Source organism: Dermacentor variabilis, chromosome 2, assembly GCF_050947875.1.
Source record: "Dermacentor variabilis isolate Ectoservices chromosome 2, ASM5094787v1, whole genome shotgun sequence".
Classification (NCBI taxonomy): Eukaryota; Metazoa; Arthropoda; class Arachnida; order Ixodida; family Ixodidae; genus Dermacentor; species Dermacentor variabilis.
Window position 1 is genome coordinate 60,737,514 of NC_134569.1, and position 27,307 is coordinate 60,764,820.

At 49.2% G+C, this 27,307-nt stretch overlaps 2 protein-coding genes across 2 annotated transcripts in view; one reads left to right on the forward strand and one right to left on the reverse strand.

Moving 5' to 3' along the window:
• LOC142570331 (uncharacterized) overlaps positions 1 to 27,307 on the reverse strand; it is a 74,304-nt gene that overhangs the window by 22,982 nt on the left and 24,015 nt on the right. The window lies entirely within an intron of this gene.
• Mef2 (myocyte enhancer factor 2) overlaps positions 1 to 27,307 on the forward strand; it is a 358,675-nt gene that overhangs the window by 17,998 nt on the left and 313,370 nt on the right. Inside the window, exon 2 of the mRNA XM_075680718.1 lies at positions 15,800 to 15,919. The gene's annotated coding sequence lies outside the window, so the exon portion shown is untranslated. The remainder of the gene's footprint in view (positions 1 to 15,799; positions 15,920 to 27,307) is intronic.

The window sequence follows — 27,307 nt, forward strand, 5'->3', positions numbered from 1 at the left end:
AATACCTTCCTTCCTTCTTTCCTTTCGTCTTCCTTGTTGTCCTGGGTTCCTTTCCTTGTTTATTTATTTCTTCCTTGTTCTATGGATGAATAATTCCGAAACCCTGTTAAGCATATAGAACTATGTTTCTTTGCCGAGTCATCATGGGATCGACCGTTAGAAGACAGGCTTTCTCTAGAAGATTAATGTTTCGTAACGACCATGAAGCGAAAGTTTGGTGTTTTGAATGTTGTAACAGATTTCAGGGGGAGGGGGAGAGAGGGGGACAGTGTACACATCATGCAAAACATCGCACATATTGTTAGATATACGAGTTCGCAAGAAAAACAATTATTATGTTAGTGATGTATAGTGGCAGCGGTAATAAGACTCACGCTGTACTTGTACTGCTGTAGCTAGATTGCCTAGGTGCGAGGCATTAGTATAGCCTATTATGAGACAAAGCATCATTGAATGTATTGCTTCATTAATGATAAGTACCCGCACGGAATTTGGGTGATGACCGAAACGTTTACTCTCGTTTCCAAAGTGATGCGGGTGATCCTTACTAGCTTATATGTAAGGCTGAGAGTGAAGCAAGAGTCACTGGCAACTTGATGCTTCGCAATATACCATTGCCTGTTGCTTCCAAAGTAGTACCTTCCATCAACTATGCTCTTCAGCACCGCAAGGATGTTTACGTAAACTGCAGTCGATTGACTTAACTGATTGGCTTGTGCTTAATTGCGAAAGTGCAGAATGTGCCGTCTTGTTACTGTGTTTGTGTGTGTGTGTGTGTGTGTGTGTGTGTGTGCGTGTGTGTGCGTGTGTGTGCGTGTGCGTGCGTGCGTGCGTGCGTGTGTGTGTGTGTGTGTGTGTGTGTGTGTGTGTGTGTGTGTGTGTGTGTGTGTGTGTGTGTGTGTGTGTGTGTGTGTGTGTGTGTGTGTGTGTGTGTGTGTGTGTGTGTGTGTGTGTGTGTGTGTGTGTGTGTGTGTGTGTGTGTGTGTGTGTGTGTGTGTTTTGCGGCTTCTATATCGACTGTTTAAGCATACTTACGAAAAGTGTATTATAGCTGGAACCTTCCAGCTATAAGTGTATAAGCTAAAAGTGTATAAAAGTGTATAAGCTAAAAGTGTATTATAGCTGTGGAGAAGTATTCAGTCTGACAAAGACACCTTCGCCGCACCGATATATGACGAAAACCCAAAGAAAACAGGCGCTCGCATTAAGTCCAGAATGATACTTGAGTGTCAAACTAGTTCGAGAAAGCTTGCGATGGCAATACGAGCCCTTCACGAGCGCTTTGGAAGCAGGAGTGCTTGAAAGTAAAAGTGAACATGGTTAAAATTTAACGCAACGTTCCTCTTTTACTCCTTCCAGTCCTCCTATTCTACTTCCACACGTGCAGACAAGTTGACTAAAGGTGTATTTCTCAATCCAACCAATGCGCGATTTGTCATCAGTAGACTCTCCCTGCGTTGAAGCGAGCGCATATTCTGAAGGACATCTATCAGGTAATCATCAGGTGTGGAGACTTCAATGGCACTCGAGACAAGAACTTCCGCAGAAACGCCCGTTTATTTCTAACCGCGGGGACACGGGTCGCTTTTGCGGTTGTAAAGAAACAGCTTTTCCATCGCTATCTTTCCTTTGACGAACGAAGAGCTTCTCTACGTCCTATCGCCCATAAGCCAGCTGGACCACCGATTATCGCTGCTTGGATTCACTCCGTCACTGTCCCACAAGTCTGTTATGGCCTCTGCTGCGATTCCACATGTGAGCGACGTTATGTGATTGTGTCTGGGTGCGCTCCCATTCTTGCCAGCATTGAGGACAGTCTACGTTGACTAATAAGAAGACAGCCTCGAGCCCAAGTAATGGAGCGCATCTGGAAGACGTACTTACGTCTCTAGGGCTTGACGCCACATCGCGTCGACAAGAAAAAAAAAAAGAAAAATGGTTATTGTAGCTGTGTTCGAACAATCTGCGTGTGGGAACCTTGGAAAAGCACAACGTAGCTCACATCAATCGTTAAGAGTCACCATGTTTACTTGTGCGCAGGTGACAAGCTTCCCGTTGAGTTTCCTAGCGTTCTATTTAGCCTCCATCTTGTTAGCAAAGTTGCGGTCTACTGGACATAGGGCAATGGAGTCGTCGGCGGCGAGAACGTGGCTCTTTTTGTGATGACGCCCTTTTTGTGATCACTGTGATCATCTCTCGCTGCAGCCTGAAGTCATTGCAGGCAAGTGGAGCCACGAGGGTGCAACACAGGGAGTCCGGGATTAATGATTACGGTTGCCGCGCAGGTCATGCTTGTCCGTGCAGAGCTCGCCGATTGCTTGCTGTGGTTTTTCCCTGCCGCGTTCGCACATTATTTGTGTGCACGGCAAGCGCACAATCTGTAATGTTTCAGTGTGTGTGTGTGTGTGTGTGTGTGTGTGTGTGCGTGCGTGCGTGCGTGCGTGCGTGCGTGCGTGCGTGCGTGCGTGCGTGCGTGCGTGCGTGCGTGCGTTGTGGTTCATTCACAATGATTAGAACTCAGGGTTTCTTCAGATCAGCCACATTGGCCGTATTCTTGCGAAATGAGCAAGCGATAGCGGCAGCTTTCACCAAAGAGCATTATTTTTTAAACGCATAAGCATTTCCATACCTACCTAACGAGGAAGCCTGTCCATCCGTCCGTCCGTACGTACGTACGTACGTACGTCTGTCCGTCCCTCATGCAAGACGATCACGTTTAAAATATGGCGCGCAGCAGCGAGCTAATTCACCTTCGTTTTGCCTCTCGCTTCAAAGTGAACAAAGCGGCGAGAACACAGCGCACTCGAAGCTATCAGCACTCGGAGCACTGTGTCCTCATCGCAAATCGCTTTGAAGACAGGGCCCGTGTTTCTTGCTTCCATGCGAGCGAAGCGGCGACAATACAGGTCCGCGCGGCTGCGCCATATGCAGCGACCGCCGGAGTTCGGTTGATCGCGGTTGATAATAGCTCGACGCGGATGGATAACGCGCTAAAGTGCGATAAAGGCTTATGATGGTCGGAACGTCATCAGCGCACCTTTCACCACCAGCTGCACTATAGTTTGCTTGCGTCATCAATTCACCTTGCGTCGCCGTCCGCAACAGTTCCTGATGCCGCAGAGTTGTCGTTTAGACTGGTCGGATCAAGTTTCATAATATTGATAATGGCACCGGGCTGCGTGCAGATGAGCAAGTGGCACAACGCTTGCGCATACTGAGTATGCGCAAACTCCCAGAGGAGTTTCTGCGTGAATTTTTTGTTTCTTCAACGAAAACTGGCGACACCTTTTCTGGCTTATACAGCGTGAAAGGAATCCCGTGCAACCCACCTGGTACAGCGTAAGTGCTCCTCCCGGACTTCTCATCCTCATGTGTATTAAAAGATTTTGATAAAAAAACACATGCGTGCACGGAACGGAACGAGCAGACGAGCGTTTGTTTGTCTTCTGCAACTGAGACACTGAGCAGATGATCAGGAACACTGCATGCATGACCTGTGATTGGAAATGTACAAGTTCAGAAGGCGCTATTGGCGTTGTAAGAGTTGGAGGACAATCCAACCGCTGCCAGACCAGTTGTAAGGTTTAGACGTTGTTGAAGGGAGGAACTTCCCATCGCTGGCTACCAGTTGTACAAGTCATAGTCGGGCATGAAATAAGTGGTAGCTGGCCAATGCCGTCGTCCAACTCACCCACGCTTGGGACGTTGTTGTAGGGGAGGAACTTGCTCTCGTCGAGAACTAGGAGTACGCGATTTATTTACCATATTTATTTACAATATAGGAGATACATTTCAACAATTTAGCATGACTCCCAACTGGAGCCCGAAAGACGAAGCACGAAGCACACAGCACACGAGCCCACGAGCACAAAGAAGCCGAAAACAGCTGCTTAAAAACCCTCTGTATTCCCTAGATACCTAGGTGAGGGAAAACTGCCGTTCAACTTCCGTCCAGCTGGACCGTCCAAAGTCGTCGTTGGAGGCGTAGCCTTTGAGGGGGAGGGTTCACACACTCTCTTCCGCATTTTGGTCTCACTGAACACACTGAGGTGAGCGGGTCCTCGTACACATTGGTTGTCACACTTGACTCCAGCGGGCGCCTCTTGATTCCAGCTGACTTCTCAGATTGCCGCCGCGACTCCCAGCAGACTGTGACGAATTCTAGGGCCCAAGTCTAGGGAATTCTAGGGCCCAAGAAAACGCACTGCAAAACCCCCTTTTCCAGGAGTCCTCTTGCTCCAAGTAGACCGTGAAGGCGTCAGCGAATCAAGTAACAATACTCGGTCCTCCGAACGTGGCTAGCCTTGCTGGCGTCGCCGACTCTCCGAAGGAGTCGCATGGTTGATTATTTTTGCGGTGGTCTCCAGTTCTCCGAAGGAGGTACATGGTCGGTTAACTTTGCTGGTGTCGCCGGTTCGCCGAAGAGGCGCATTGTTGGCTTTCCAAAGCTACTCGTTGCAGCGGGCTGAGAAAGGTTCGCAGGTCAGCACCCCTGCAGGCCAATCGTAACAGTGTGTGCTAACGGTTTGTCTTACTTACATTTAGAAATAATATTAATTTCAATCGTGTTTTGAGAGCTTCTTAGCTTATAAATGCCGAAATTTTCAATGAATATATTTAAATTTCGCGCCTCTGGGAAACCGGTCGATTGCAGCGTTGTCTGGTGGCGTCATCGCAGAAGCGACCACGGTTCTGTCTTTCTATTTTCCTTTCTTTTTTTCTTATTTTGCTGTACGCACGTCACACTGTCCCATTACAGTACCCCCCAGCAAAATAGCCTTCATCGGACCTTCAGCCCTCTCTTTTGCCGGCTTTGGCAGAATTGGAAAGAGACTCGGGATGACCGCTGTTCGCTGCATGAGCTGTTTGTTGGGCCGTACACGGCGAGTATCGTAACACAAGACGAGTCACACAGCCTCCGACAGCGTGGTGGTCGGCCGATGCGCGTGTACGCGCTCATCTGGCCGACAAGCGAGTCACACACAGCGGTCGGAGAAGGTATACAGACATGCAGGAAGATCGTGGTGCGCACGCGCGCCCACTCGCGCTGCGCGTCAAGGACAAGGATCTCGCGTAGAGTAAAGAATTCCTCGCTTGCGACCAGTCAGCTTCTTGTCCGGTTAGCGCGGCGGGTATCTCTCTTTTGTTTTTTGTTTCCTGTTCGCGGTGCCCCGGCGCGTGCACTCGCTTTTCTCACCGTGCGTGGAAGTGATCGATCGCGTACGCACGCATCCGTAGCGTGCGTTCCCGGCTGCGTGCGCGTCTGCGTGGCAGCAGCTCTCGCCACGCGATCGAGGCGTCGTGCGGGACTCGGCGAAACTGCGGGGCGGCGCGCCAACCCCCACTAGTCCGTATACCTCAACCCTCCTTCGAGTGCAGCGGGGGGCAAAGGGCGCGAGCTCGTCGTTCGCGGGGCTTACATAGGCGGGCCGTCCTTCTGGTGTGCGCCGTCGAAGCTTGAGCGGAAAGCCGCGATTCGGAAAGTCAAGCGTCCTCGTACGTCAGACGAGAGAGCGCTCGCCTTACTTCGTGCTCGCGCAAACCGGCATCAGTTGACAACTGCGCTGAAAGCCTATTATAGCATAGAGCCGACGTTTCGAGGACCTGTCGTTAGGAAGGCCGACTTGGCATGCAAAATGCCCCGACTAAAGGCAGGCGTGATTGAGATAACGGAAGGGCTTATACACTAGTGAAACGAACTGGACGTAGTTGGCGATGGCGTATGATAACCGTCAGTGCTTGTTTTATTTACTTCGTTTATTTATTTATTCATTCTTAAGAATTGTTTTGTGACGCCGGTTTAACAAATGGAAAATTGTAGGGATAGCTTATAAAGCGCGCAGATTACGTGTTTTCGTCAAGCTGGTCTTCACATGACTCGTAATGAGCAAAAAGAAAGAAGAAAGAAAACAAAAACGTTTACGGAGCTAGAATAATATTACGTATAACAACACACTGGCGAACCCTGATTTCAGCGGTATCAAAGAAATGCCTACATATTGCAGTCATTTTTGCATGCATGATGCGTAGCAGTCGGATATTTTATTAACTTATTGCAGTGGGAGCTGGCATTGGCATCTTCCTATGTGCTCATCAACAGGTTGGCCACGCCCAGTCTGTGAATTTGCTAGATATAGCGACGTTATGCTGGCCGCCGCTTGAGATCGCTTCAAACGCAGCGCACGGAGGCGCTTGTACACATTTCTTTTTTTCATTTCGCGTGCTAACCTCTTTTGAACAACAACAAAAAAAAAGTTCGCGCAGAACACGTGCATTCCTCTGTGGCGTCTCTGAAAATGCCCCACAAATCTCTAATTGTAACTTAGGCTCTAAGTGCGATTCTTAAAAGTTAGCGGAGTGGATTTTAGTGAAATGCTTAAGTGCCTTGGAGCACCGAGAAAACTACGAGGAGTTTAATACACTACTGATTATAATTACAACTGTTTATATTTACATATACAAGATGGAGTAAGTCGGCACATGATAGCGGCAAATGAAGATCGCTGAGAGAGGAATTCGCCCTGCAGTGTACATAAATGCGATTGAATACATATGTATACATAATCTGATGATTTTTAATACGCCATGCATCCTTTCTCTGGCTCAATACTTCACACTGAGGCGTACGTTGGATCCTGAAGTCAGCTTGAAAATTTACACCCACAGAATGATAGAGAGCATGACATTGTGTCTGAAGCATGATGTGAAAACGAGGCGTTTGCTTTAGGAATACGTATACATATGCATAGTATATTCGCGGGCTGGGGCATAAAACTACCGTCCTCGACGTCTGCAGCCAAACACGCCGCCGGTATCGTGAACGCCCCATAATGACAGCCGTACAGATGAAAGTACAGGCCAAATTTCGCAGCACGGAAGTTTGTAAATCGTAGTTTCCCTCCCGGCATTGTCTCATGGAAGAAACCGTGATTTAATCTTGATGAAACTTTGTTGCGGTGCGTTATATAGAGAAAAGATGACCGAGCTCGTGACGAACAGCAGTGGAACTGGGATGCGCCGACGCATTATATACCGCTCACGCTGTGTGTGTGTGTGTGTGTGTGTGTGTGTGTGTGTGTGTGTGTGTGTGTGTGTGTGTGTGTGTGTGTGTGTGTGTGTGTGTGTGTGTGTGTGTGTGTGTGTGTGTGTGTGTGTGTGTGTGTGTGTGTGTGTGTGTGTGTGTGTGTGTGTGTGTGTGTGTGTGTGTGTGTGTGTTTAGTTGTAGTATACTTCAGTGATGTTCTTCAGGCGCTGCATCACACTGAGTGCATCTGCCCGTTACCAGGTGCTACAATGTGAAAGGGAACACTTCACAGAAGGCGTTGCAGCCACAGTTAAAGTGAAGAACAAATAGATACTACGGTGTACCTCGTAGTATCTTTTATTATCATTAAGAAGAAAGTCTTAACTGGCTCGTTGCGCAATGGCCATGAAAAAAGAAAACGCGGCGTCTAGTGGAGCGGTAAAAAAAAAAAAAGACACGTGACTTTCTCCGAGCGAGTGGATAGGGGAACGAGCGGTGCGCGCAAACAGAAAAACAGGTGTTGCGCACCTGACGTCACGCGGCGGCGGCGGTTGTGGCGACAGTCGACTGCGAAGCGAGAGAAAGACGGCGATGGAGGACGCTCACCCGGGGCCTAGCGAATTTCGCGGTAGGCCTCGGAAGTACGCTACGTCGAGAATGCTCGCCAAGCGAGAAACGAGGTGCGACGTGCGAAGCGTCGGGAGCAAGGCGTTCGACAGCGAGTGCTGTTTTACCCTGCTGAGAGAATGGAACGTAATTGTGTTGGGCTTGCGTTACACATTTGCAACACCTACTGGCGGCAAGCATGCTGCACCTTTAGCTAGCGCATTAAGTACTCGCATGCGTCGCTGAGGAGGTCGACCTAAAGCGGTACATGTGTATATCACACTGAAGCTCATTATGTCTTGCAAGAAGTCAATCTGACCCCTCCAATGTTATTACGTAATGCACTACCGCGTGTGCAGGAGGCTTTCGCCTTTATGTGTTACAGGGGTGTAACATGCTGCCGAACGTTCCTTTTTTAATTTCAGAGCAAAGACAACGACAAAGGACAGCCTTTAACGCAGTTGAGGTATTATCTTCATGTTGGCAGCCGGCGTACATGTAAGGACTCAGTATCTCGATTGACAAATTCAAGAAAAGCTTATCGCCAAAAATGGAGATCGTTGCCGCTTGCCGCACGAACAACTCCGCGTTCGCAAGTGTTGTGCTTAAAATGTGGCATTCAATATAGACTTCATTTGATTAGATCTTCCCAAGAGCATTGATATTTTACGAACTGCCAGAAGCATTTGCTTTGTAAGTGAACGAACGAAATGATGTCGCTCTTAATTTTCGTGATGTAATAATTAAAAAAAAAGAAGTTACGTACACGGAAAGGCGCAAAATTACGCATCAGTGTGCAAGAAAATGAAACAAATAACAACAATGTGTGCAGCTTAAACAGCATTCATAACAGCAATAATGAAGTTAGTAGTATCTTGGACGCCAGCTACGCATGACGACGGCAAGGTGATTCGAGTCAACGCAAGTTCTTCGACACAAAAACTTATCTACACATATCAGCACGACAAGATGACATAATTTCAACTATTCTTCATCGGAAACTACGACATGCATGCAGTTACTATTCCGCCGCTAAAGGATGGTCGCGCGAAGTATTTGCGGGCTCAATGACCTTAAAGCGAAAATGACGGACAGCTGTCGCGGCTGCGACCACGCACGCCTAACAGAGCGACACACCTCTTGATGTCCACGTGATCTGCTACGGCAGTAGAGGTAGGGTGGCTAGAATCAATCTAGCCACCCTAGTAGAGGCTAGCCACTGTCAACGAGCACCGCACTTAGGCCAAGTTCAGCCACAGGTCTTCGACGTAGGGCTGGCCTGATGCGAGCAATGCACCCTTGCATGCACTGTTGAGCCGCCGGACCGCCCAAGCACCCTGCGTATATAAATATGAGCATAAACTATCACGTCGACAATTCTGCCGTGCTTTATTGGCCGAACGCTTCCACGTCACCTCGTTGGATCATCCTTTATTCATTGAACAAGTTATCGTTTGTTGATAAGCCGGCGGTGCATTAGTTTCCAACAGTTCCATTTTCATTAGAAAAAAAGAAAGATTTCTGCAGATTCTTTTATAGTTATGCAGCGCAAGGGTTTGAATGCACTATACTTACGAAATATGGGGAGGTTGGTTAACGTTATCACAAACAGTGCGAAGAAGAGGACGAAGTCAATTCGTTTTGTTCTTTGCACTTGTACGTTTGCGCGCCTTTATTGAGCGGCTAGCGCATGAGTTTCCAACAGCCAGCACACTTTCTTTGTGACAAGGACCTACGCCCCACTTTCACCTCAGTGTGCGACATCTATTAATTTTTGTTGTCTATTCCCGCGCTGGAACCATACGGGCTCGCTCGGTATCCTTGTTTACCGACACGGACCCCAGTAGACCGGGCAAACCATGCTTCCTTCGACGTAGTAAGTATGCATGGCCTATGTAATCTTAAACACGCGTGAGTACGAGCTAATGCCGCGAGCACCCAGTACTGGCCATCAAGATGCACGTGTTCTTTTCAGAACATCAGTAGCCGCTGGCGTCGCCATAGCTCTATGTATGCTCAGAGATCACAGCATGTATGCGGGACTGTGCGGCGCAGACGGAGGGCAAAGAAAAACTCGGAAGCACGTCTTGCCCTATACCGCGCCTTGTCGCGACCATCGCTTACGGCGGGCTTCCCCGCCGCCCGACTCCCGATACTGGCTGGGCCCGGTTGTGCACACACAAATGGTCCCTTCGCGTGATGGCAAGCTGCGATCGAAGCCTCGTCGTCGTTGCCTTTCTTTCTTCGCCCTGCTTCTGCTGCAGCTTATATAGTGTGTACCTGCTATACGGGATAGCTCCTCTGTCTATATATCCCGTTTCTCTCGCTCTCGTTCCCTTACTGCGCAAGCTTCTCTTGGAAGCGCTTCCAAGTAGACGTGCTCTTCTCTTGTTCTGTTCCGTTTTCTGGATGTCCTCGTAATTTTTTTTTTTTTTTTTTTTTTTTTGCCGGATCACGCTGAGCCAGCGGCGACCACTTATCTGTGTTCCATTGCACCACAACAGTCGCGTGCAATGCTCGTTTTCTTTTTCGACTGTGCGTGCGTGTAATACGTCGTCCGCCGTTCACTGTATTTATTCGGTCGCGCACCCGGCTCTGTTGTGCAGCCGCTCTCCTTTTCGATTCTTTCTTCCCTTCTTTCTACGACCTTCCTTCCTATTCCTTGCATGCCGCTTCTTCTCTCGGCCCCAGCGCGCTCTGGCCGTCGGCTTGTCGCCCCTCCTTTTCACTCTAAATATCCCTTCCCCCTTCCATCTCAAAGAAAAGTTCACTAGCTTTTCTTCTGTTTCTTTTATTTTGCCTCGATATTTTGTGCCGTTCATCAGCAGGCGTGTTCTCCCCATTGTCATCGATGTCGAAGGGTCCGGCATCCTGTACACTGCCCACTGGTCTGTCGCGTGGCGCGCGCGCTCTACGTCTCGGCCATGGCGTGACCCGGTGTGACTTGCCGACGCGGCCTCCCCCCAGGGTCGGTGCGGGGATCGCTAGGCGCGTCGGGGACGGCCAACGTTCGTGCCGTGCCGCCCCCCCCCCCTCCTCTCGCTCCCTACTCCCGCCTTCTCGAAGGCCCCTCCGCGGCGCCGTGTAAACACGACGGGTCCACCGGCGCAAAGACCCGGCTAGAAACAAAAGACGGTCGCTAACTGCCGGGAAGGCATTAAATACACCGGCTCCGACGACGGCGACTGAGAGCGCACATAGCGGACGGAATCGGTGACCCAGGTAACATGGACGAGCGTGCGTATATACGACTGAAGAGGGTATGGGCAGATAGGGGGAAGGGGTGTGTGTGTGTGTTGGGCGGGGGGGGGGGGGAGGGTATCTGCGGGTCGATTAGCTTCCTTCGAGAAGAGCTAACGAGGCCGACGGTGTCTCCTCGGCACACCACGGCAACGCCGTGTTTATAACGTGGGACATCTCCAGCAGGCGATGCCGTTCGGTTGCCCTTTCCTTTTGCATTTTATGCTTCATTTCTTTCCCCTCTGTTGCGCGCGTTCCTGTAAGCTCGCGCGAGCTTCCTGATCGTTCGTTCGCGCGTTCTGAGCGTTGCGGTCGTTTAGTGGGCGCGCTAACGCGGCGGAGTTCCCGCTTATGACAGGGTGAAATGGTGGGGCGCCAACGACGCGCGACGCGTGCTAACGAAGGCAGCGAAATTGAATTCGAAGGAAAGAAGCCTCGCCGGCTAGGCGCCGGTTAATTCCTGGTGGTTTGCTGGTATAGAATGCAGGCTCGAGGTTGGTCGAAGTAGCGAAAACTGCGGCCGAGTCTGTTGCAGTATGGCCGAGCTATATACCGAAAGTGGACCTGGATCGCAGAGGAAACGGTTAGCCTCTCCCTCATGTCGCCCGTAGTTTTGTTTCTTTTTCTTGTTCTTGACCGTCAAATTCAGCGCAGAATGTATGGTTGTTCGTCTCCAGCAGTAATTATTGCAACAGCCTCCTGCCTCCAGCCTCCGCCTCCTGCCAGTCAACTAAATAAGAAAAAAAAGATCCCCGCCCAAGCACTCCGTATAGATGATTACCAAGCGAAGCTGAAACCTGCGGTCCCAGTGTTTATCACTGGGTTAATGCCAATGGTTCATTAAATGACGCCTTGGTAGGCTGCCGAATCCTTTGTACGCAGTTGCTACTTGCGCTCGGCTGCACGAGCCTGTTCTTGTCCCAAGGCTGCAGCATCGGCACGGCATAGACGAGCTCGTTCCCGGTTCTGTTGGCGGCGTTGCTGATCGAAAGCTGCCTGCTCCTCAGGAGTACATACGACCCGCGACCTACCCATTTTGGAGCCGGAGAAAAAATGCTGCGCACGCGCTTGGCTGCGACGGAGAACAACGACGTCACCTACTGGCGCAGCCAATCGTGCGCCTCTCTCTTTTTCTTTTTTTCGTTCGCGCATGCGCATGGGATTGCGCCGGAGGCGTTTTCGGCGTACAGGCGACGAACACCGGACGGACGAATAGACTAGCCATATACAGCTTCACTGTAAAACCGCTCAGTGTAGGGAATTTTATTCATTTTGAAAGCACACAGGTGGCCTCCCATAAACGAGAAGAGCGTTTGATTGGGCTGTTCAGACAACGCTGCGGGTCACCGCCCCGTGCTTGCGTCGGTGGTTACATGAGTTTGACATCAGAAGATTGGTATGAAAACAGATTGGAATAGTTTTACGTTATAGGGCCCCTGGTTAGAAGTTAAGCGAGCTCGTTCGGATTCACTTGGTATGAATCCGTGCTGTTGTATAAATTCTACAAGGAAATTAATCTTTTTTTTTTTTTTACTGACTCACAACAAACCTATAGTCGGCAGAAAACGTATACACTACTCGTCATGCCTGCCGTCTATGCGTGTCAGCGGGAGGAGTAAATGTGAAATGCAAAGCGCATCACAAAAACGTCACCATTGGAGTGCATGCACCACGACCTCTTGTCGCAGTTCCCATGATGCGCAGCTCACTACATTGCACGAACTTCTTGTAATTGCGCTTATATTAAGCGACGGTACCTTATGGCTTACGTGCATGGCAATTACGGAAAACGATCGCCTGCGCAGAGTAGTTTTCACACAGACACACACACACACACACACACACACACACACACACACACACACACACACACACACACACACACACACACACACACACACACACACACACACACACACACACACACACACACACACACACACACGCGCGCGCGCGCGCGCGCGCGCGCGCGCACTGACAGACAGACAGACAGACAGACAGACAGACAGACAGACAGACAGACAGACAGACAGACAGACAGACAGACAGACAGACAGATAGATAGATAGATAGATAGATAGATAGATAGATAGATAGATAGATAGATAGATAGATAGATAGATAGATAGATAGATAGATAGATAGATAGATAGATAGATAGATAGATAGATAGATAGATAGATAGATAGATAGATAAGCAGGCAGGCGCTTGGAAATAAGGCTGCTATTTTAGGGTAGCAAATACAAGTCCAGCAACAAAATGGGAAGCACATCCGTGTGATTTCTAATGTCCCCGTTAAGGACATTAATCTGATTCACGTACTTGATACCCACCTTTCTTGCAATTCCAAGAACGTAATCAATATTTCCCTTTTGTGTTTCTTTAGGCGTCAGTCTGGGCGCGCTATCAAAAAGTGGGACGTACTAGCCGGCCTTCAAAAATCCGCAGAAAAATTGGTAGTCGATTCATCGCGAGCAGAGGGGACAAAAGCGAAGATCGTTACTTGAGATAAAATGAAAAAGAAGGGCGAATGCAAAAGAAACTGAGGATAGACGAGGTGCAGCAGCTCACGGCGGCCTGTATAGTCGATATCTGCGGCGGCAGCGGTTGACCTTCGGCCAAACGGGTGTCACCTATTTGGCGATGATAGCCGGGGCATCTCTTCTCGAGTGAATTATTGAGAAGCCCAATAGACGGCTTCAGTGGTTCGCTGACGTACGCATGAATAATAAGTGCGTCGGCACGGTCTCATAAATATTTGGGCTGAGGGATCGCCCTATGGCCCGCTATTTCCCAGGTATACGCGAGCAGAAAGTGAGAGCTGTGTGCCGTCGGCCTGAAGTCCACACTCCCCCTTTCCACTTGCGCCATCTATAAACTTCGACAACATGTCTGCATACAGCAGGCGCACGCATGAAATGTATTTGGCGGGCAATCTCGAACCGACTTGAACGGCACCTCACTGATACCCTCGACTAGAAAGGCATACCACCATTGCATTTTGGAAGTATAGCTACCTGTCGAAACGATCGATGCGGTTATGCGCAGCATTAAGATATAGGAAGACCTATAGCACAGCCAGAGTAAGCGCAGTTAGAATGGCGATGCGGAATCGGGCTGATCACGTAATTCTTAAGACAAAATATAATTAAATTCTAGCGTTTTAATTGCCAAAACCATGGTACGATTGTGAGGCACACCGTAGTTGGAAACTCCGGATTAATTTCGACCACCCAGGGATTTTTAGCATGCACCTAAATCTAAGCGTGCGAACGTCTCTGCATTTCGCGCCCCCTCGAAATGCGGCTGGCGTACCCGGCATAGAACCCGTGACCTCGGGTGCACAGCGCAACGCCACAGCCGCTAAGCTACCGCAGCGGGTAACGCGTACAATGGATGACAGGTCAATCATTAAATGAACGTAATAGATGTCAATGGAAGGAAAGTACAGCCAGGAACAACAGCGGCTTAGATGAACAGATTGTATAAAAAAATTGCAGGAATAGATAGGTATTTCAAAAAAAATCACTGTCTTCAATACAAAATATTAGTGCAGGAGTCCCTAAGGGAGGTATTTTGGGGCCGCTTTTGTTTTTAATTTATCTAAATGGTATTGTACGTTGGGGCAAACCACAATAAACTTGTATCCTACGCTGATGATGCTTCAGTGTTCATATCCGAGAAAACAGAAAGTTATATCGAAGAGAAAGTTAGTAGAACACTAGATGCATTGAATACATGGGCGGAAGAAAATAGTCTGGATATTCATTCTAAATAGACGAGAACAGTATAGAAGGGCGCTATAACGTAAAACTATTCCAAACTTTTCTATTACAATTCTGTAATCAGGCCTGGGCGATTGGTCAAACACTTTTTTGGACCACCCCCAGTTCACCTGTCTGTCACGCGACGTCACGAAAAGCGCGATAGCTCCCCATCTGATATGACGCGTGCACACTGATTATGCATGATTTGACCGAACAAAATAAACATTGTTACTTCTGACTCGACGCCTTTTCGTCATTAGCCATCAGCTATTGGTCAAAAGTTTTCTGGCTGCACCCAGTTCACCTGCCTGTCACGCGACGTCACAAAACCACAACTCACCGCGTCAAAGTGACGTGTGCGCGTTAAAGATGCAATCATATGCCGAACAAAACTGAATTTTCTTCTGAATAGCCACAGGTTTCCCCGTTCCGAAAGGAATAAAATATGGCTGCCGCCGATTGCTCAGGCACTGGCTACCCGTACCTGCCGGAGAGCATGAGTTTATTTGCGTATAATAAAGCTTTTTGTCTGGCCGTGTAACGTTTTCAAGCACTTTAGTCACGTTTATGATCTCGTTATCCCAACTATTATTAACTGAGGATACGTTTTAGCGTCATTCTTAAGCTTCCGTTGCGTGCCGCCGCGATTTTCCACCAGCCACCGCAAGCTAAGTAAGGGAAAGCGGACCAGTCAAAGACGCCGGCACCACCCTCTTACATCCGGTTATCGATTTTCAGTGCAGTGGCTCGGCCCCATCGAATCCCTCTCCACTTGAGCGTGCTCCTCGGCTCTTGTCAGCCAATTAGATAAGACAAGCCGCTCAGTGTAGGCAATGTTATTCGTTTTTCAAGCAAGCAAAAGTGAGCTCCTAGGAACGAGGAGAGCGCTTGATTGGTCTGTTGAGATAACCAGGTGGGTGACCGCCCGATGCTTGCGTCGGCGGTTACGCAAAGTTGAGGTCAGCAAATTGGAATAAAAACATACTGGAATAGTTTTACGTTATAATGTCCTTGATTGTGTCACTAACGCTATACTTAGTGCTATGTCATATCACCTATGGAGCTGTACCATTGCCCCCAGGCGCCCGCTAGCTTTCTTGCATTCTGACTTTGCTGCACTCGTAGAAGGTACGAACGTGCTTATGTCTTATGTCTCCGCAGTACTGCTGGTTGGACTCCTGTCCCCTCGTGGCTGACCCCCCGGAGTACGTGCGGGCCCAGTTCCTCCTCGCTTTCCTTCTCTGCCACCACACCTTCTCTGTACGAGCGACAACGAGAACGGTGAGTGAAGAAACTTTCATTTTTCGAGACGCAAGCATGCACGTAAGGGTTGCTTCCGTATTGTTCAACCGATCGGTGCATGTATTTTTATTTAAGCCTGTGGAACAGCATTGTAATCATACTCCTGTTTCAAGCATGGACGAAAAAAAGAACACGGACAAGGCAAAAGGCGAATTCTTAGCTGCTTATGACTGATTCATCCTTCGTGAATTTATATAGAAGGAAGAAGAAGAAGAAGAACATGCCTTTTCTTTATGTCGCCGCGCAACCAGGAGCCACCCCTCCTCCTCCCCCCCCCCCTTGTCTCGGAACTTTTAACTCTTCCCATTTCTACAACCTAGCCGCCCCTCCCTTCCCCCTAACACACACAAATATACACAGTCCATAATGCGAACCTGGCACGGTATGTCGCGTTCCTTGCGAAAGAACAGACTTCAGTTTCAGCTTATTTATTCATATGAGGAGGAAGAGGAAAGAAAGGGAGAAGGAAGGGATTGTTAACCAGAAATACATCTAGTTGTCAACCCTACACTGGAGGACGGGAAAAAGGAAATAGAAGGATGAGATAGAGAGAGGAGGACGGAGGGAACGAAAGACGCGGTGAGTTCGCGCCCGCGCGCGGAGGGCCCTACCAAGTCACAGACACTCACAAAGGCCTATCGTCCCCAAAAAACACATAACGTGCCTTCACAGCCTTGTAGGTCGACGAGCAATGCGGACGGCCTTCGAGTAGCCTCTGCACGGACAATGACCGACTGTCCAGTCGTCGCAACGCGATGGATCGCGTTTGTCTTTGCGACTGAAATTGACGATAGTGGAACAATAAACGTTCGATGTTCTCTTCACTGCCAGCAGACGTCGCGCGCAGCGCTGTCGGTCATTTCAATCAATGTAGTGTAGGCCTTCGTGAAAGCCACTGCCAACCGCAGCCGGTATAGAAGTGATGCCTCACGACGGTGAAGCCCGGGTGGAGGTCGGAGTTGGAGCGAAGGGTTCAGTTAGTAAACCTGGTGTGCCTTATATTTGGGATGTTCCACTCGTTTAAAAAGAGCTTGCGTGCCAGGTGACGTAGCTGCGGTGCAGCATCTGTCATGGAAAGAGGAATGGGAACGCTGTGTTTTTGACGTGACTCTCGGGCAGCTTTGCCTGCGTGATCATTTCCACTGGCCCCGCAATGGCCAGGTAGCCACATGAAAAGAATTTCATAGCATTTTTGTTTGACGTCGTGGTGAAGTTTGGCGATTTCGTACGTTAGCTGTTCGCAAGCTCCACGTCGGAGAAATGAGTGTTAAGCCGGTCTCGAGTCGGTAAACATGGCCCATATACCAGGACTCTCTGTGCCAATAAATTCAAGTGCACTGCGCAGAGCCGCAAGTTCCGCAGCCGTAATATTTATGGTATATGGTATGTTATCATAGGCGGGACATAAGGTATGAATATAAGGAAAGAGCCCCAGGGTATAAGGCGGATACAGACTTCTTGGTATTACTTCCACAAAATACATAAATACAGACGCATTAAGTCAAAATAAGGACAGTAACAAACACACGTGATACAAGCGTTTGCGATTTTACAAGCTGCAGATAAAAAATAAGAAACAGAAGTCGTGTAAAAACTAATAACTGCGTCTACCTTGTGCCACCACAAGCAGGCACGTTCACTTTTTTTTGAGAAAATTCGCGTTTTTGAAGCATCCTTGGATTAATTATGCGTTTCTCAAAACCCATCGTTCCCGATGATGATGATGATGACGACGACGACGACGATGATGATGATGATAATGATGCTGATGATGCAGGCGGTGTAAGCCTCTCAGACTTGGCGGGTAATCGCTGCGTCTGATCGTTTCTTTTGGCGTCGAATGTGCCAGCGTGGAACAATCAGTACAGTTTGAAATGCTCTACATATAGCGCCCACTTTGTTGCACTTTGTCACAGCAATGAAAAGTCAGCCGCGGCAGTCACGAGCAAGAATTCGAACTAGTACATTTTTGTGGGCTCACTTGAAGCAGGTAGTTAAAAGACAGCCTTCAAGCTTTTTCAACCGACGGATCAGCGCTAGTGCTCAAGGGAAATGCTATCACAAGAAACATCTAAGACTCGGTAGCTGAACTTTTGCGTATGGCACTATGATTTATCGTGCTACACCATAACTTCTGTGGAAAGGCGTGTCGTTTCTTTATTTTCAATTTTTTTTCTTTTCTTTATTTTATTCTGTTGACTTCTTGCGCACTTTCTGCTCTCAACCTGGCATTGCTCATACTAAGCGATGTGATTTCGTTCGGGAAACTCCATGAAGTGGTACCACAGTTCACGGCCGAGGCTTCATTTCAAGGGACAAACTGACTGACAACTGTGGCAGGTTGTGCTACGATCAGCCATATATATTCATAGAGGCTTCCCATTCCATGCACTTCAGCTGTTCAATATGTAATAAAGCCCGCCGTGTTAGTCAGTATTTTCGTAGTAGACAGTGCGCCAGTAACATACTGAGCCTGTTACATCAAGCCATGGTGGTTCGGGAGATGACAATGGACTTTGGTCGATCGACATTGTGGCGGTTCGATGTCCGAGTGGCCATCGCGGTTCCGTGGCTGGTGACGTGCCGACTGCCGGGCGATCCAGAAGTCCGAGGCGACGTCGAAGAAATGAGAAAAGGAGTTTATTTACAAATTTACATGACGATGGTTTACATGTACAAGCACAAGCGCAAGCACCAGCACGAGCACGAGCACTCCCCCACAAAACTCAAGATCCGATTTTACAGCGCAGCTGTATATAGCTACCCCCCGGCGGTGGTCGATGTCCGTTCGCTATACGCTTCGCATCAACACGAAAAAAATGTTCGACTCCAGTTTCTCGCGAGTGCTCGGTAGCTCTCAACCTAACAAAGGTATCTTGGAAAAAAAATTATACTGAAATTGGCCGCTAAGACGACTCTATCATTACGCCGAGTTTGACTTACTTGTCATAATTAGTTAGTTCACTGTGAAGTTGTAAACGTTACAGAATTCCCGGCTACTGCCAGTACATGGCCATCTATGGTTATACAAAACGGCTGGTTACAGAAAAGTATGGTTAGAGAAAACGGCTGTAAACTCTTGTTTTATCAAAACTATCCCGAAACAAGTTATACGACAATTAGCCGCTAAAAAGGCTCTAACATTACGCCGAGTTTCATCTACTTTTCACAATTACGCAATTCACGGTGAAGTTGTAAATATTCTGCAATTCCCGCCTGCTTCGCATGCGCGAACCGCTGCAGTCTAAGATTACGCACTGAGCTCAAAAACGCGGGCCGCTGAACGTGCTTATAATGTGACGTGACGACTTCAAAACGCGCGTGCGTGCGTATATGTGTTCGTGCGTGAGTCTGTATGCGCGCGCGCGCGCGCGTGTGTGTGTGTGTGTGTGTGTGTGTGTGTGTGTGTGTGTGTGTGTGTGTGTGTGTGTGTGTGTGTGTGTGTGTGTGTGTGTGTGTGTGTGTGTGTGTGTGTGTGTGTGTGTGTGTGTGTGTGTGTGTGTGTGTGTGTGCGCGCGCGCGCGCGCGTTTCGAGCTGTTACAAACACCTGGTGCGTTCACTATCTGGTTACAACACCTAGTGCTATCGGTCCAACATTCTCTTTAGCTCCACCGCATAGGCGTCAATAGCCGTTAAATTCTACTGCATGCGTTCGCGATTGCACATTGACTGGCGCCCTCACCGATGTCGCGTGTGGTCCGGGCCACAGTGCAACGCATGGCGCACGCGCACACATAATGGCGGTGGCCTTCAGTCCATCTCGCATGTCGCGCCCCTCCCCGCGTATTGCTCTTTTTCCCTCTCTCTTCCCCCATTGCGAGGGAACCACACCCTCGAAGCGCTGCGCAAACAGGAGGAGACCGTCCGCCGGGAACCGTCGCTTATCGCTTGCCCTCCGATGACAACCTCCGCGTGCGACGGGCGGATACAAACGCTGATCTCGGCAGAGAACCATTAGCCAGTGCCACTGGCCGACGCCGTTCCTTTATTCCCTTTCTCCTCAATGTCTACCTCTTTTTCCTGTGTACCTTCCTCTATGTTTCCCTTCTCTTTATTTTTTTTTTTGTTCAATCGCCCTTTATGCAGTTTGTTTGGCTTGTCTCCGCGCTCGGCACAATGGGCGCCAATGTGTGTACTACCTGTACGCCTTCAGTACACGAGAGCCATTGTTTGTCGTTTAGTTTTGTAACTCTCGAAAGCCCCTTCTCTCGTCGTTCCTCTCTTTCCGTTTTCTTTCTTTTCGGCGCTCGCTTTTGTTTTGAGAAAGAAGCTGTTTGTTCGGCGCAATCGATTGAAGCCGCCCTCAATATCGTTTCGATGCATTTGCTCAGCGCTACAGCTGCAACGGGTGATGGAGCTGCGTGCAAAGGAGGAGGGGGAGAGTCTCATGCGGGAGAAGGGCGCGGCACGGAAGGGAGAAAGAGGCCGCTGTAAGGGAAAGTCTCGATCGCACTCCCGCATGCAAGTGAGCGGCCGGGGCTGTCCCGGTGTGCGTATCCGTGCGTTCTCTCTCTCTCTTTCTTTCCTGCCCTCGCGTATCGCGTGGGCTCGTGTTTACCTGTTACTCTCGTCAACGAGGATCCTTATCGGCCCGTTTTGTGCACGCGCGGATGACTCCCGAGGCATTCGACAAAGGACAAAGGGGAAAAAAAAGCTTTAAAGGGTAAACTGCGTGTCATTGCGGTCGACACGCAGTTTACCCTTTAAAGCTTTCTTTTTCCTTCGTCCGTCCCCGTTCCCCGAATAAAGGTGGCCACGCCAACGGGCAAACATTTGGAGAAGCGAAATCACTAGGTTTGAAGCCAGGGGCCTTAAGGAGCTGAGCCCTTTCTAAGAGAGAATGCACGTCCTCGAGGCAGGCAACGCTAGAAAGACTGAGCCAGTGGCGTTGCTTGCGAAGCCACCATCCGTGCGGCACTTGCACTTAGTTTAACTACGTCACAGGGGAGGCGTTTTAAGCTTGCCGCTGGTAAGAGGCTTATGTTTCAAGCTTCTGGCGAGAAGACCGGTTATTTAGGACAAGCCTAGCGAGAAGGGTGACTGCCGCGTGTTGCTGGTTTCACAATTTCGTGAGCTCTTTTAGGCGTCGCGGAACTTCTCAATGTTCTTATTTTCTTGGTTGTTTTGCTCCGGCACGGCCTATATATTACAATGTGCTCGCAGCGTGTTTAGTGTTCTTGGCCTTTGAATACAGCCAGATCCTCTCTTTCTTTGTTGCACTGTTCCCTTCTTCAGACACAGGTAGAACCAAACTAATTGCCGTATTCAAGATCGCTGCAGACGTAAACTACGCGCGGTACTTGTAATTAAGCTAGATATATTTAGCTAGGGGATCAGGTGGCAAGATTGGAAGCATGCCTGCTAATAAGAGACAGGCAACCGGGCTTGTTGGTAATGAATCCTTATGAGGACGGTATTGCGCAAGAAGTAGCGACCGTCCGGTTTCCTTCATTGCGCTAGTCTTGCCTTGTGCTATCGTCATCGATCAGCATGACCGCTACTCTATTTAACACCTAATGTGGCTAAGGTGCTATGAGTGATTATGAAAATAATTAAAAAAGAGGAGATTGCAAAAACATGCAAAAACGAAAAGCATGGTCGCCGACTTCACGCTTAGGCGCGACGTTGAAAACGAAATGTAAGCAAACTGACTCATGCGTTTCGTATTCGTTTACACGCAACAGAGACGCGTCCAAAAATGTGTAGTATATGCTACATCAGTTCCATTGCTTCATTAATTATTTAGAGGCATTGTGCTTCATCACCTTCTTGCACCACCATGCGTCTCCTGTTTGCAACAAGGTAGCTATGCAGGCACGGCTACTGGTGGATCAGTCTTGCGCGGTGGAGAACACACGTATGTACTATCGCGATCAATATGAGTTGCAGCACCGGAGCGCGTGGTCCAAGCAGGTCTGAGGCTCCATGGCGGCGCCGACACACGAGATATTTGTGAACTAAACGCAGTCTCAATTACTGGTAGCACACTCGTTTGCAAGAATTATTACGGGCGTATACACCTCGCCTTTTTCTTAGCGAAAGAATAATGGCAGGTGTACTCCCTTGTTGCAGTTAATATTGAGCGCAATAGTACATCCAAAGCATCCGATCGGCCGGACTGAGCGTCGGAAAGATGTCCGCTACTGCTATTGCAACGTGTGGGAAACTGTCGGAAAGTTGTTGCATGAAGTTGTGGGTATGAATCGTATAATTTTCTTTTGCTCATTAATGTGGCGGTCGGCGGCCATCGCAAAAGACAGCAGTCGTTTTCGATCCCCAGTCTCTCCTTGCCTCTCTTCAATCTCCTCCCTCCATGCGCCCTTCAATCTGGAACGGTTAGGATAGTGGCAAGGAAGCAAGTACAGCTCGAACCAATAGCTCGTAGTGCGAACTGCTGTTTGCAGATTTATATTAGAAACAGAAAAATAAATTATAACGCCAGCCAAAGTGACAGGTGTTGCCTTTGGTAAATCACGGTTTAATAATAGATAACATTAAGAAAGTCGCAGTTTCCGAGGAAAGGCGAAGCATCGGTTGCGACAGCGAATTAGTAGACAGCTGTACGAAGCAATGATAGTAGGTTTATCGGCCGTATAAACTTGTAAACATTCGCTTACTAACTGAATTAACAAGTCTGCTGTCACGCGCGCCCACAAGCAAACATGAACACATCTCACTCTATGACCGCGGACACTCGCTGTCAAAACGCTGGAGTGACGAAGCGCGCAAGCAGCAGCGAGCGACTTGACCTTAGCCGTGACCTTAGCTTTTGCTTGACCTTTTGCTTCAAATGCGAACTAAACGGCGACAACACGGCGCACACGAAGCTATCAGCACTCGGCGCACTCTCTCGCCATCGCATATCGCTTTCAACATAGGGCCCACGCGGCCGTCGCTGAAGTAGAACCCCTCCCCCCTCGCCCGCCCTTGGTTCCCTGCGCGCGATGGAAGACGGCGCTTTACCTCCCCGCTTTCCTCCCTTGCGCGCGCGAGATTGAGCCACCATCGTCGGCTAACCTTCGCACGCTTTCTTACACATACAGCATATGTGCGATGTTATCGCACTTGCGCTTTATACTGAACGTCACGGCGACGCCGACGCCAACGCCAATGGTGGAAATGCATCTGGAGTGTCCATATAATTGCTATCGCAATAGAAACGTACACAAGTGAGCGTATCTAAGCCGGAACCATCGCCCTTGGGAAGTCAGTGCGTGCGGCAGCCTTTGGCGCGACTGTCCGACAAGGTCTTAAAGAGGCGCCGCCGCATTGATTTTATTTTATGCTCTACATCGGTAACGCAATCTCATTACGAGGGGACTCGAGAGCGATGGCAGCACCCGAGAGCGTGTGACAAAACAGAAAAAGAAACGGGAACGATACAAAGCTAACGTTTGCTTTTCTCCCACTTCGTCGATGCTCGTTTTCTTCTTTCCTTGGTGTGTGCGTGCGTGTGCTTCTGTGTATGCTCGTTGGAGGACACGCAACGTGATATGTCCGCAGTGTTTGCCGACGGCGGCCGGCGAGGAGTCGTCACATACAGCGGCGAAAGCGAACGCTCGTCTTCGCGACGAGCAAGCGCAGCGTGAATTGAGCTCGCCGGCGGAGCCAAGCTGAGCCGAAATCTACCGCGCCCGCTTTGCGCGCTCTTCGCCCGTGCTAAAGAGAAGTTTTCCTCGTGAGCGCGCGCAGTAAAACGCATCGTGTAACGGTTCCGCGTATATCGCGCTCGCGCTTACGCTGCAACACGCGTTCTCGGCTGTTAGCTTTGGGGTCGTGCTTTTCTCTCTCTTTTCTTTTTTCTTTTGGCTGCGGCAAATGAAGGTTGGCCATCTTGCCAATCTCGACTCGCTTCTTCTTTCTTTCTTTTATATTTACCGGCCTTCCGTTCACACTGTTTTGTTGTTGTCGTAACAGCGCGCGCATCATGCGCAATAGTGGGTGCATTAGAGGGTATAAGGACCTCTTCATTCATAGCGAGTCGTTTATGCTTGCGTTTGCGGCAACGTTATTCTAGTTCATAATCCACACTTTCTGAATTTCTTCTGCGTAGGGTAATTGAGATAAATATGCTAGATGTATGACATCCCGCCTTCTAGCATAAAATGAAAATTCACCTCTTAGTAGACTCATATCACGTCGTGCGTTGACGAGGATACGATGACGTTGCGTGATTTGCATGTCAAAGAAACGTGTGAGCAGTTGATTGAGCAGTTGAGCATTCGTGACGCACTGCTGCAAAGATGGGTGAAAATAGAAACCGAGCCTCTTGAATTCATCAGGCATATTGTGAATTTATGATCGGGGCTTCCGAAAAAAAAAAAAGAAAAATTCAGGTGACATTGTGACCAGAACCTATTTAGAATATAACGACGCTTTATATACGCTCGCCGCGAATAAACGTGTTGTACGGGATTCAATGACGTTCGAGTTTTGATCCAACTTGAGTTCCCATGCGCTGCAACACAAAAGGCGGGTGCGAAGCGTTTGTGCAGGCAATTACCAAATGTGGCACATTATTTTCACTTCCTTACTTTATTATAAAATCTGGTACTAGAGAAATTGGCGGGGTATCTTATCTGGAACGCCAACCTTGAAAGCTACCAGGCGTGAACGAAAATCTTTCCCTCAACTTTTTTCATGCACACGCCTCAGGCTTTACGTAATGCGCGTATGCTATGAGGCAAAGACCACATCTTTTTTGGCAGCATTGCAGTTTTTGTTCGCTCGGACGCTTTACCACGACGTTACCGCTCCACTGCTTCCGTTAGCCTACAGGTTTAAATGTTGCAGCCTTCATTCTCTCGAACGCTTTACCATGATGTTACTAGTCAAGGTTTACGTTACCCTATAGGTTTAGGTCTTGCACTCTTCGTTCGCTTGAACGCTTTACCATGACATTACCGTTCCACTACTGCCGTTAGCCTACATGTTTAGGTGTTGCAGCCTTTATTCGCTCGAACGCTTTACCATGATGTTACCAGCCGAGGTCTCCGTTACCCTATAGGTTTCGGTGAAGCAGTCTTCGTTCGCTCGGACGGTTTAGCATGACGTCACCGCACCTGCACTCGCACGTTATCTTTGCGCATTCGGCGTTTGGAAGAAACGTCGATAGTAAGGGGTAAGCGACGCAGCACTTGTACGTGTCGGCACTTCTCTGTCCACTATGCGTCGCGCTGTCATATCTTCAGTGACAGTACCTGTAATGCTACGCTAAAATCTTGCATTCCCGCACCCTGCCAGAACGATCTGCTGCCGTGCAGACATTCTTCCGTCGCGCATTTGCAAAAGCTAGCCACTTGTTGCGTATACCGCGTGGCGCTAGATTGCGCTGATGAATCGACCGTTCATGCCTTCTCCGGGTCCTTTTCTAGGAAGTGAAAAGAAAGACTGCGAGGAATGCATGCAAGTGAGGTGCTTGCTGGGCGATAATAAACACGACAGTTACAACATCCTCGCGGTGCGTAACAAGGGGTTTTCGTTGCTCTGTGCTCCGCTCTTGCTCCGCTGCCCGTTGTTTATTTGCACGGCGTCCCGTCTTTCTCCGGTGGCCGCGCCACCGGTTGCGAGGTCCGAGAGGCGCGGTCGTCTAGGTAACACGATCTCTGCACGCGCGCGACTCCCTCCTCCTGCTGCTCCCGTCCGCCGCTGTCTTCTCGCGCGCCTCTCTCCCCCTTCCGCAGTGAGCGCTTTTCCGCCGCCTTCCAGAAGTGCGCCTCTGGCTCCCGATCGCTCGAGTACGAGGCGCCCACGCACCTCCTCCCCTGCTGCCTCCTGCAGCGGCAGCCATCCTTCGCACTTGGATTGGTCCCGCTCCGGACGCCGTGTCTTGTTTGTCTGCGGCTGACGGCGTTCGGCTGCGTTTGCGCGTGTGTGCGATTCTCTTTGCGTTTTGCTGGCCCGTTCGCGCGTCGCCCGGCGGTCGCCTTTTGGGACCGCTGCCAGCGCCAAGGCGCGGCGCTGTTGGTGCGGCGCCCTGGACCCGCCGTCGCTCGTCGGTCTTACCTTCTCCCCTTCCTCCTCCTCGAGTCCGCTAATGCTTCTCTTTCCTTCGCTGCTTACTTCGCTCTTCAGCTGTTGTGAATACTCTCTCTGTCTCTCTCTCTGCTTGCTTGCTTTCTTGTTTAGTGGCGCAGCTTCTGCGCCTTGCAGGATAAGCCTGGCTGTCACCGTGAAATGGTCTGCTGCACTGTGCTGAAGGAAACTACGCTTTCTCGCTCAACCGCTCGGCCCGCTGCACAGAAGTACGATCCGAAAAACAATACAAAATAAATAAATACAATCAAAAGCGTAAGTTGCCCTGGGGTGTTGAAATCGAGCGAACTCAAGGGCACCCCCGCTGCGAATGCGGAGACTGCGCCCCCTAACATGTTGATATACGCACCTAAGCACCGCAATTTTCGGTTCCGGCGCCATGCGTCGACATTCTGCGACGATGCGGTTCTGACACAAAAGGAATCTCATTTAGGCGAAGAGGAGCATAGGTAGAGTGATGCTTGTGAAAGTTACTCTAAATTACGGAGCAGCTACAAAAAAAAAAGAAATCGGGACATAAAGAGCGCTTTGCGAGTTTTGATTTGCATTTAAAGGCTCTTAGAAAAACTTAAGCAACAGTCACAAAAGCAAGACGTTGTAATCACGGGGTGTAAAAAGTGAACGTGCTTGAAAGACAGTTTTCGACTGTCGCGTACGTAAATTTCTCGCTTAAGCAGCTATGATAAACAAAATTTACAATCAAATATGTCTAGAAGCCCAACATTACTGGTATTTACACAGTGGGCTGTTTGTTAATCGTCAGCATAATCCAGTCGAGAACTCCCTGCCTTTTGCTTGTAGGCCGAGACCCTCATATAAAATATATGTCTTCGCCCTCAAAATATCCAACGTCGAAAGCTCTGGTTCATGTCATGGTGTTCTCTGCACTTGAACCTGCACATTGATTACGGCATCCATTACTTTTTTTGCCCAGAAATGTCCACGTGAACACTGACGAAACAAAACGATGTACACTCACTGTAGAGACCACATATATGATTATAGTCCACCTGTCGAAACGTTGGCCCGCCGACCTGAGGCACTTGATTTTATTCTTTTCAACTTCCACTGCGCAGACCTCCATCGTCGGTTCACCTCCTGCCTTTTCTTGGATATATAGCATAGGAAACGTCTTCGCCTAAACAATGTTCACATGAGTGAGAAGGTTTCCGTATAAACTGCTTGGCATTGCGTTAAGTCTACACATTCAACTTTAACGATTTGCTTCGGTTTCGTGCCGTCTCCGACTCAACCTCGATAAGTTGTTCCTAAGGGCCAACTAAGGAATAACTTGACTGCGTGGAGTGCAAGTGCTCTTGCGCCGGGAGCGT